This window comes from Carlito syrichta, unplaced genomic scaffold (genome assembly GCF_000164805.1).
Source record: "Carlito syrichta isolate Samal-C Ts95f unplaced genomic scaffold, Tarsius_syrichta-2.0.1 Scaffold315315, whole genome shotgun sequence".
In the NCBI taxonomy this organism is placed as follows: Eukaryota; Metazoa; Chordata; class Mammalia; order Primates; family Tarsiidae; genus Carlito; species Carlito syrichta.
Genome location: NW_007259411.1, coordinates 238,824 through 251,044, shown reverse-complemented (window position 1 = coordinate 251,044; position 12,221 = coordinate 238,824).

The window sequence follows — 12,221 nt, the reverse complement described above, 5'->3', positions numbered from 1 at the left end:
TCTGACAAAGGCTTAACATCCTGGATCTACAAGGAACTAAAACGTGCTGAGAAGAAAAAAGCAAACAACCCCATTATCAAATGGGCAAAAGATATGAACAGACACTTCACAAAATAGGACATCCAAGCAGCCAACAAACACATGAAGAAATGTTCAACCTCACTAATCAGCAGGGAGATGCAAATCAAAACCACACCGAGATACCATCTAACTCCAGTCAAAATGGCAATTATCAACAACTCAAAAATGACAGCTGCTGGAGAGGGTGTGACGAAAAAGGAACACTTCTACACTGTTGGTGGGAGTGTAAACTAGTGCAACCTCTGTGGAAAGCAGTGTGGCCATTCCTAAAAGCTCTAAATATCAACCTCCCATATGACCCCGCAATCCCCCTACTGGGGATATATCCTGAAGAGCTCAAATCACTCTATAAAAAAGATACCTGCACATGTATCTTTATTGCAGCGTTGTTCACAATAGCAAGAACCTGGAAACAACCATGCTGCCCATCAAAAGAGGACTGGATTAAAAAAATGTGGTACATATACACGATGGAATACTACGCAGCCATAAAAAAGAACAAAATCATGAATTTCGCAGCAACCTGGATGGAACTTGAGTCTGTAATACTGAGTGACCTCTCATAGAAACAAAGATCCGAGTATCACATGTTCTCACTCATATAATGGACCTTGAACATCCAATGTAATACTATAAGAAAATGACTGACGGTACTGGGAAACTATGGAGGCAGGGAGGGGGATGGGATTAACAGTAGTACATATCTGTCTGGGGAAGGGGAAACACCTCTTATCAACACGGTGCCTGAATGAAACATAATTGTACACCTAACCCTTCACTCTACCCCATATAACCATAATAAAGAATATTGATAAAAAATAAAAATTTAAGATAATTAAATTTAGTTAAATGGCCTGTTCCCACCCATTTCCAATTGTGAGCAGGCAGATCCTATACATCACTGAATTGCATTTTAACAGGTACCAGAGTATATTAAAGAAAAGTTGGCATGGGCCTTTCAGAGAAGGAGTCATGAGGTATGGGCAATCAGAGAGGAATGACCAATTCCCATACCTTATTGAATCACACAAACAGCACCCAGCATCTAAGGCTTTATTTATCCAGCAGAAAATGTTAACCAGACACAGTAAGGTAACCAGATTCCTCACCCTCCCAAAAAACCTTTCAGCAAACCTCACATAGTAAACAGTGATGTTATCTATTATTAATATTAAAAATAGGGGCTCATTATTTCCTGAAAGAGCAATTTGTTTCCAGTGTTGGGTGTAAACTTAATGATCATTTAGCATATATGGTAAAGTTGTAGGATGCAAGGTTTGTGTGTTAATTTCAAAATAGTTTCCTGTGCTCTCTAGTTCCCAGAATGCCTGCTTGAAAAAGTGAATTAGAATGTCACAGGCAGCCTTTTCCTAAATGTTAGCAGGATACCTTAGCCAGAGGAGCAGTTCAAGAATATCTATGGTTAAATATAAGAAATGACTCTTTTTCCATGATCTTTCTGATAGTTCTTTTCTTACATTGGTGGCTATGTGTCTGTTCATTTGGGCAATTTATAATTAAACATAAGCATAAGAAAGTCCTAAAAGCCATTCTCAAATTCTATATGCTTAAAACCTCCAATAGGACAATAATTATTGTTAGAGTCACACTTCCAGCAGGGCCTCCAGAAAGTTAAGTCAGGGCCACTGGTGGTGTGAGTATCTGGTGTGTGATCCAATGCCACATGAAAAATGCAAAGAAATGCACAGAAATTAGATTTTAAAATGTAGTTTATTCAGAAAGTAAATTAGAGAGAGAGAGAGATTCACCTCCCCAAGGAAGGGGAGGGAGACAAAACCAGGAAACATGGCCTGGCCATAGCTCTAAGAGCATACGGCCATGCCATAGGTGTGAGATAGTGGCCACAGCAGTGGCTGGTTGCCTATGATTGAGTCCTTTTAATCCTTCCCTTTGATGGGGAAAGACCATTAAGGTGATTGTGTGGTGGTCTGCTGCATGTCATCTCAAAAGGGCAGTTAAGCGCAGGTACTGATGTCAGGTGATGAACAGCAAATAGATGGGTGAGTCAGTCACATGATTGCTTCCATGGCGTTGGGCTAGATGGAAGGAGACAAGGGAGGGGTTTTTTCTGCAAGAGACTTGTTAGACATTTCCAATCCACAAGCTCCTTAGCAAAAAGGTGGACTTACCATTTCTATGGCTTCAGTCAGTTAAGGGGTGATCTTTGACCATCTGCCTTTGACAAGGGACCTGAAAATTTCATAGAGATTACTGTGCTAAATCATAGATTTGTTAAGTATCTTTAGGATTTGTATACAAAGCACTGTGTACAAGCGCATACTATTAGAATTAATACTACTATAATATAGTTGCTGTTATGGCAAACTGAGGCTTTGATGTCTGGCACATTGTATTTATAGTTACTCCAGTGGACTCCACATCCATTACAGAAGTCTGGGCAGTTTTCACTGTCACACCAATAATTCCTGAGTCTGTAAGTGGATGTCCCTGCAGCTTGTCTTCAAGTTTCTTTGGATTTTTTGGGATAGGAATGTATAGACAGCAATAAGGGGTTTTTTAGTAATGACTTTAACAAGGACATACAGATACTTAACAAACTCTGAAGAATAAAAAACTGAAAACATTAGAGCCATATGTAGTTAGGTCATAGTTTAAGTTGTAGGAAATAATATTGAACGAGGAAATTTAAAACAGGCAAACGTTGGCGAGTGAAAACTGTCCCTTTTGTTTTTATAATAGGTCTGATATACCTTCACAATGATTGATATGCCAGAGGGTGAGGCCCAGGTAATCTCTACTCCAGAGAGATGGGAGATTGACATCTCTTCACTTTTGATGAGAGGAGTGGGATGGCATTGGCCCTCTGACAAGGAAATATGACCTTAAAGTTTAATAGAAATAATTAGCAATACTTTAAAACAAAAAAAGTCATTTTCTTATCCATCCTATATTGGATTAGTAATCCTTGTGTCTGGTCTGCAGACCACTCAGGAAAAGAGTGTGGGGTAGGTATGGTTCCGGATGCTTTTGTTTCTTACTTCACCGTAGAGAGATTCATTGAGAGCTTGAAGAGTTTACGTATTAAAGGTTGTTTTTGTTTTTTGTTTTTTGCTGGGGGGCGGGGGTTGGAGTCTCACTCCGCTGTCCAGGCTGTAGTGCAGTGGCATGTTCCTGGCCACCGCAGCCTCAACCTGCTGGGCTCCAGCGATCCTTCCGCCTCAGCCTTCCAAGTAGCTGGAACTACAAGCATGCACTACCATGCCTGGCTAATCTTTGATTTATTGTAGAGATGAGGTCTCGCCAAGTTACCTGGGTGGGTCTCCAGGCAATCCACTCACCTTGGCCTCTCAAAGCACTGGGATTATAGGCTGAGCCACTGAGCCTGGCCAAGTACTAAAGGTTTTAAAAACATAATGTTATAACACAGGATTACAGTAGTTATTGTAAAAGTTACTTGTTTAGCCAAAATGATCATCCAAACATTTTCTTGGGAAAAAAAAAAAATCTCACTTTTTGTATCAAAGATGATGGGGCAGGCTAACTGACTTTGTCTCTTCCTCCTTGCCACTTTGTTTATTGGGGAAAATTCTTTTGGAGATTGTTAATTAAGAAGCGTATGTTCCGGTCCTTGAGTAAAATTTTGGCCTAGCATTAATGTAATTAATATTAATGGTTAAATTCATATAACTTTTTTGTAGACTTCAGTGTTCTTATAGCTCCTTTTCACACATATCTTTTCCATAGACTTTCCACGTACCATCTTTGGCATGCACATACCTTTTTTGGACATGCTTGAAACTTCTATTGTTTGCCCTATACTTTCCTTCCTTTAAAAAAATCAGCCATTCTATTATAGAACAAAAATATACCAACCAAGATCCTTTCCTATGCAAAATTATTTGTCTTTCCTTTATCCTTCCTTACCAAAAATATACCTTTATACCAACAACTTTCTTTACATTGTTCTTTGCCTTTTGGTTTCTTGCTTTACCTTTTTATGGATAACTTTTTTACATTTATAATTTGAATTAATCTTTGGCAACTTTTGATTGCAATAATGCTATATGATTCCATCATGGATGGCCAGGACCAAATGGCTGGCACCTTTGTTAATTAAGACATTAATTTGGGTTCCAGTGCCCTAATTATTCACTTGGAGTTTGTTGGGGTGATGGTGAGCCAGTGCCAGGCATTTTAGCAGATTTCTGGGACTCCTTAAGTGGCCACCATTTCTGAGCCAGGTGCTCTGTTCTCTCTTCAGAAGAGAGTGCACAATGGCTTTCTGGCTGCAGACAAGGTCCAGGAAATTTAGACCTTTTGGGGGCAACTACACTTTTAGTGCCCCCACAGACTGTACCCATAAGCATCAAACACCATCCCCTTAGCAGGTTTGTTCTTACAGGGTCTCCGATTGGCAGTTAGAGTTTTGTCACTAATTGTGACTGCCAGTTGGGGTGCCTCTTGGGTCCTTGGCTCTGCTGCCTTCCATATTCATACCCTGTTACTTTTCTATTTTCTCTGCTGGGAAAAAAAACTCAAAAGTTCTTTTTTAACAGGATGCACATATGAAATTTTGACCATTTTTCTGTCTGTAACTGTCTGATGTAAAACCCTTTAGCGTCAACAGACCACATGAATGTGAAATGATGTGTCCCTACTTATTTCCAATTATGAACAGGCAAATTTGTTTTTTAAAATACATTATAAATTGCTAAATTACAATTTTAGTTGTAAGGTGTGGACAGTTAGGTGAGAGTGATCAGGTCCCATGCTATTGTGCCACAGAGAATAGCTAGTATTTCACCTGTCCTGCAGGAGAAATGCCAGGCTTAATAAAGTATATACAGGGAATATCTAGCATTAAACTTTTACCTGTTCTGAAGAGGGAAGGGAAGATAGCCAGGCACAGCAAGGTGACTTAACTTTCCTTTTATAAAAACTTTAGTGAGCCGGATATAGCAAATGCTAGTGTTATTTAGCACTAATGTTTCAGGACATGATAAAATTAAAAGTAAGATTTTTTTTTTTTTTTTTTTTTTGAATTGGAGTCTCACTCCATTGCCCAGACTGGAGTGCAGTGGCTCACTCCCGGCCACCGCAGCCTCGACCTGCTGGGCTTTGGCAATCCTTCCACTTCAGCCTTCCAAGTAGCTGGAACTACAGGCGCATGCTACCACGCCCGGCTAATTTTTTTGGATTTATTGTAGAGATGGAGTCTCGCCAAGTTGCCCAGCCGGGTCTCGAGCCCACGGGCTCAGGCAATCCACTCACCTCGGCCTCCCAAAGCGTGGGATTATAGGCTGAGCCACCGAGCCTGGCTAGAAGTAAGATTTCACTAGAGCACTTACAAATGTAGTCATAAAAGCAGATTAAAATTGCAATGAACTCTTATTAAGTTAGTTAACAGAGTTAATTAACACAGTAACCCTTTACTCTTGACTGGGAAGAGTTGATATGCCCAGGTTAGATTTAATTTGAGAGAGATTTATCATAGAAAAAAGCATGAACTTTATTTTTTTTTTTTTGTCCCAGCCACTTCCCTGGGGGGAGACCATTTTAGCCATGATGAAAACCTGAATGAACTTCTCAGGAACATGTGGCAGAGAAGGGGGGGGTGGAGGGAGGCTGCAGTGGTGGTTTGACTTGCTGCAGCTAGGAGGGGCTGTTGCCAGGGGGTTAGCAAGCAGTGGGGGAAGGGAGAAGCGGGAGGCTGGAGTCAGGTGGGTAGCCGTGGTCTTTGGCTCTGGCCCTTTCTCTGCAGGGAAGGTGGAGGATGAGAAGGAAGAGCAGGAAGGGAAAACTGAGGGAGAGTGGGGCAGCAAAAGCAGATTACTAGACCAGGGAAGTTAAACCAGCTGGATCAGCATCTGCTTTGTTAGAAGGAAAGCAGGAAGGAAATAAAGTAGTTGAGGTAGGAGTGGGAGTGTCACAGGAAGAACATAGAGGTACAGGAGGCGCCATTTGCAAACCTTGGACTTTTGCCCTCATGCCGGGAATAGAGGTCAAGTTGAAGGAGGATATCAGAGACAAGAGACCTGCTCTGGCCCGTCTCCCAGTTGCCTAGCCTGTATTAAGGAGACGCTTAGGGCAGAAACTCATTTTCAGTGAGAGGGTCCTGAAATGTTTTAGAATGAAAAGACATGCCAATGGTGAGTCTTTTTTCATGAATTATTGAATATTCCCCATTGTAGAGCTCTAGACAGGAGAGACAGAGAGTGAGAGAGTGTGTCCTAAGAACCATGTCTGAGAGACCCAAGGGAGCAAAGCCCATCCTTCGCCTATATCTAGCATAAGGTAGAATTAGAGAGAATGCAGAGGGTCCCAGCCCCAGAATAAAAAAAAAATCCACATCCTCAGCTGGCATCCTGGGCAGAGGGTTGGTGGAATCAGCCTGTGTATATGTGAGAACAAGTGAGAGAGAGTGTCCTCTATCTTCTTGACCCACCAGAGACAGCACCTTAGTGGGCCTAGTGCTTGGGTTGTTCCTACTTGTGCGTTTGGAAGACTTAGTGTCAAGTCTTTTCTGCAGAGGGTCCTAGACCCCAGCAATGTGCTTCCCAAAGCAATATGAAAAGAATTAAAAAAAAGAGCAGCCTCTCAGAGTGGCCTCCAGGACCTCCCTTTTGACCAGAAAAACAATAGGACTCACTGGAGATGTTACTTGGTGCCAGATAAGACTGAGGTGACAGGAAGCAGTTCATTCTATGTAGCTTAATGTGGGCAATAAGGTTAAGAGTGAGTAGCAGAGAAAATATAGCCAAATACCTTATCTTTCTCCAGAGAAAGAATAGGATTTGAAAAAAGATTGAGAGGGTGGCAAATCTCAGTGGGAGAGGAGAATGAGAGAGAGTAAAAGTGTGGCAGATTTTGGTGGGACCTCCAAAAATGGTACAGTCACACTCCCAGTGGAGCCTCCAGAATGTTAGATCTGGCCGACTGGGGGTGATGGTGTCTGGTGTGCGATCCAATGCCACATGAAAGATGCAAAGAACCGCACAGAAGTTAGATTAGAAAATATAGTTTATTTAGAAAGTAAATTAGAGCAGAGAGAGAAAGAGGAGATTCACCTACCCAAGGTCGGGAAGGGGGCCAAAGCCAAGAAACATGGCCTGGCCATAGCTCAAAGAGAACCTGGTCTTGCCATAGCTTAGCAAGGCAATGGCCACAATGGTGACTGGATGCTTTCAGCTGAGTTCTTTTAATCCTTCCCTTTGATGGGAGAAGATCATTAAGTTGACTGGGTGGTGTTCTGCTCCAAATCATCATGAAAAGGCAATTAAGCGCAGGTACTGATGTCAGGTGACAGAGCAGGCAAATGGGTGAGTTAGTCACGTAATTGCTGCCATGATGTGGGGGAGTTCTGTCTGTGTCACATAGGTCACAAAGGGCTAGTTAGGTTAAATTGGGTATTCTCGTTGAAGGAGATTTTGGGCCTGGAGGGGTCTAGGTCAAAAGGAATGTCCACGACTGCAGGTCTTTGATCATTGATTGTAGCCACATGAGTCTTAGATCTTGAGGTCACCAGACATTAGCATCTCATGACCTCGGGTGGTGGGCTAGATGGGAGGAGATAAGGGAGGGGTTTTTCCTGCAAGAGACTTGGCAGATGTTTCCAATTCACAAGCTCCTTAGCAAAAAAGTGGTCTTATTATCATTTCTGTGGCTTCAGCCAGCTAAGGGGTGAGCTTTCATCTCCTGCTTTTGACAAGGAACCCGAAAATTTTTTAGAGATTATTATGCCAAATTATTATTTGAAAGGTTGAGCTGTCCTTGTCTTACATCTGATGGAGATTTGCCAAGGGAGTGGGGTAGGTTATCAGGTTGGCCTGCAGTAAAATGTATGAATACTTCCTAAAACCTGCCTATTGGAAATTTATCTTTCTATGTCCTACCTGTGCTAGATTCAAAGTCTGTCAATCTAATAAAAAATGACTATACAGAGGCAAAATGTGAACTAAGTTTATTCTAAGTGTCTTGGGGTCCCTCCTTTCAGTTATTATAATCAATCTTGTGCAAAGCATAAAACTTTAGAGACAAACTCACTTCCAAATAATCTGGCTGCCAGCATATGAAAATAAGAAAGATTTGACTGATCAAATGCCAGAGAAAGCCTTTCATCCCCACTTCAGGTAGAAAAGCTTTCCTCTCCTCTCCTGGTAGAAAAACATGAACAAGCCATAAAAGGTGAAAGGGGCCTTCCCGTCACTACTCGGAATAAAGCTTGGCTTCTTCCATCTTCTTTGTACCTTTTGTCAGAAAGGATCACTCATGTCCCAAATCTGCATGGTGCAGGGGTCAAGCCTCATCCAACCTCCACTAACCTTTGGGTTGGGCAGGTCTAGTTGCCTGACTGGAGGGAATAGAAATACAAGGATGGGAGAGATTCCGTAGGTGACTCCCAAAAGGAAGAGGAGTGAAAGTGGAAGCAGAGACTGAGAGGAGAGTGAAGTACCACAACTTTACTCACAAATCCACAGGTTGGCAGCCATTGCTGAGCTTCTCATACCCCATGCTTGGGCACCAGAGGTTATGCCGGGGGGGTGGGGTGTAGTTGCTTTGTGGGTTCTTGATTTTGCCACAGAAGAGAGTTTCACAGTAAATCCAAAGTATATTTTAAGAAAGCATTTGCTAGGGAAAAAAAAGAACATGCTCAAGGAAAAGCATAGGTGCCTTGAGAGAAAGGGCATGTGCTTGCTTACCTTTGACAAGAAACTTTTTATAATTTTACCACAATAATTAAGCAAACTATGAGCTAAGAGTGGAGGGCTGTAGCTATCTGGTCATAAGTTTTGAAACTATCTCTCAACCTTTTAGGATCATAAGAATCTTCTAAATGATGAAAGTTACTGTCTAAGTAGATTTGGGCTTTACTTAGAACATCACGTTTATGCTTGGGGTAATTCCCTATTATTCCTGTGATTTACTTCACTGACAGTTCCATGTTCCAACCCTCAAGGTGGTCAGATGTGAGATGCCTGGCCAGTTGAGTGAAGGTCATGTATGTATAAGAAAGATATCTGAATCCTCACCCTATTTTGATTTAGATCTGCCTAAGAGAACCTCGCTATTTCTAAACTATGTTAACTATGCTTACTTCATGAGCACAAAATGATTCTTGAAATAAGTGGCTTTATTTTTCCAAAGGAAAGTTACCTTCTTGGCAGGTATGTGCTTTTCCATGAGGATAAAATCACTCTGTCATTAGAAAAACAAATCACAATGCTAAGGTCAGCATCAAAATAAAAAATAACTTCTAATCCCATCAATGAGCTAGAAATGTTGTTAATTTTAGAGTAAATATCCTACTTGATATTTATTTTATATTATTGATTTATACATTTTTTTTATAAACCTAGTTATTTTACATGTACCATGAACTGAATTACTCTTAACTGTCATATCCAAATTTGCCTATCGATAATAGCTTTAATTCATCTGGAATTGGGTATGGAGTGTAAGTAGTTAATTTAGTGAAATAATAATAATTTGGTGAAATAAAGGTGGTAAGCTGGACGCGGTGGGTCAAGCCTGTAATCCCAGCACTTTAGGAGGCTGAAGTGAGAGTATTGCCTGAGCCCAGGGGTTCAAGACCAGTCTGGGCAACTTGGCAAGACCATATGTCTACAATATATCAAAAAATTAGCTGGGCATTGTAGCAAGTACCTGCAGTTCTGGCTACTTGGAAGGCTGGAGTAGTGAGGTAGAAAAAATAAAAAACAGGAATTAAGCAGGAAAGCTGACCTCAAGGGTCTTATCTTAAGTAAGCAACTGCTTGCCATCTTTGCTTCTGTAAATATGCTTTAAGTAAGTAATTGCAAGTCTGTAAATAAGCACGCTACATGCCATTTTCCTTAACTGCAGTCTCCGTTTCTGTAAACATGCTTTATTACACCTCGTATGGAAATGTCTACTTCAGTGCTTACTGTAGAAGTAAAAGTAACTATTCCCAGTCCTAAATTTAAAATTGCAAACCCACCAATGGCAAACCTATGTATGCTGTAACCAAAAAGTTCTATAAAAGCAGCTTGAAACTGAGGGTCGGGGCTCAGGTTTTGGGAGGCTACCCACCTTAGACTTCCAAAATAAACACCTTTGATTCTCCTCTCAGTCTCTGGTGCCTGTTCTGAGTGCATCCATTCCTGTTCCTGGTGAGTTGATGCAGTTACTGTAACATTTTTGGTGCATGGTCTGGGAAGCCCCTGCTGTGCCCTCAGATTAGGCTGTCCCTTTGAGCCACTGCTGTTGCTGGACTTGGCTGTGACCCAGGAGCAGCCCAAGGATGAGGAAGGCGCATCTCCCAGCCAGTTGTCTGGCATCCAGACTCTGTGAGCTGCGACCCATACCAATAGACTGTACTCCACTCAGTGGATGAAACAGGGAGAGTGAACCAATCAACCAGAACTCCAGGAACTGTTAAGACACCCCAGGTGCCCAGTTATTCAGGGCCACCAAATGGTGGTGACGGGAGTGTGATCATCTCCCAGCAGTTATTGTAACTGCTCAGGTAGAGTTGGCAGGGGAAGTTCGTCTGCATTTGAAAGAGAGTGAAGGTGGCATGAATGTGTGTATGACTCCACGGCCTTAGGCTATGGAGTCTGATTGGGCCTTAACCTGTGGTACCATGATGGCCTCATACAGCTGAAGGTGGCCCTAACCCCATCATAGGGCTGGTCTGGGTTGGGGGTTTATACCAACCTGCCAATTGCTAAAAGGTATCTTAAATTCCCTTCAGGGAAGTGACCAGAGAGGCGATGCAATCACTGTCCTGAAGTTGCCTTCAGGAGGTCTTTGTCTTTTGTTCTGTGACACCCAGCACAGTGAGAGGCACACTATAGGAGAGTTGTTGTAACCGCTCAGATAGAATCTCTGGGGGAGGTTCATCTGCAGTTGAAAGAAAGAGAGTGAAAGTGGTGTAAATGTGTGTGTGGCTCCAGGACCTTAGGCTACAAAGTCTGATTGGGCCCTAACCTGTGGCACCATGATGACCTCATACAGCTGAAGGTGGCACCAGCCCCATCATAGGGCTGGTCCAGGTTGGGGGTTTATACCAACCTGCCAATTACTAAAAGGCATCTTAAATTCCCTTCGGGGGTGTGGCCAGAGGGGATGTGATCATTGTCCTGCAGTTGCCTTCAAGAGGTTTTTGTCTTTTGTTCTGCAACACGGACCCAGAAGGAGGCACACTATAAGAGGGTCCCCTTCAAAACCCACTGTCTTAGACTGTATGATCAAAAACTTCAGGAAAGGTTATATAGGAGACTATGGTATTAAAATTTCTCCAAGAAAACGGAAAGCTCTCTGCACAACAGAGTGGCCAGTGTTAACCAAGGACTGGCCTCCAGAGGGAACTCTGGATGTAACCAAGATAAAGGCTCTGTACCCAGTGGTAACCAATGAGCCAGGCCACACAGATCAGTTCCCATATATAGATTCCTGGCTACAGATTGGATTAGCTCATTCCCCTTGGATAAGGTTTTGCCCTGGCAGGCAGAGACAGTAGAATTCTCTTAACCAAGGCTCCATTTCAGCCAAAGATCAAAACCAAGACCAAACTAAAAATCTGCCAATCATCCAGGGAGACCCCGATGATGATCCTCTGTTGCTACCACTCCCCTATAACATGCCAAAATACTAGAGGTCACATCTTTGCCACCAGTAATACCAGAGCCCCTCCCCCCCACCAGACACACCACCGTCATCTGTGTTCCCACCACCACTTACAGAGCTGGACCAAATGGGGAGGCACCTTAAGTCAGCCTCAAGCCATTGGTCTGCACTCCAAATACCTCTGCGTGAGATAAGAGGCCCCCAATAAGTGATACAAGTGGACGATGTCCAAGGTGGACCATCTAACTTCTATCACCAGCTCTTTGCTAGCATGTACTTGCTAAATTGGAAACATCATATCCCCTCTTACTCGGAAAAACCCCAGGCCATAATCCACTTAGCTGAGTCTGTCAGACTCATCTTCCCCCTTGGGGAGATTGCCACCAGCTCTTCCTAACCCTTCTTAATACTGAGGAGTGGTGATGAGTAATGACAGAAGCCTGAAAATCGATGGCAGGATGTGCCCCAGGAGGCTTATTAGATCCTGAGATGTGGGTAAGGGGTGTTTTACCAGAGAACGATCCACACTGGGACCCAAACTTGGAGGGTGG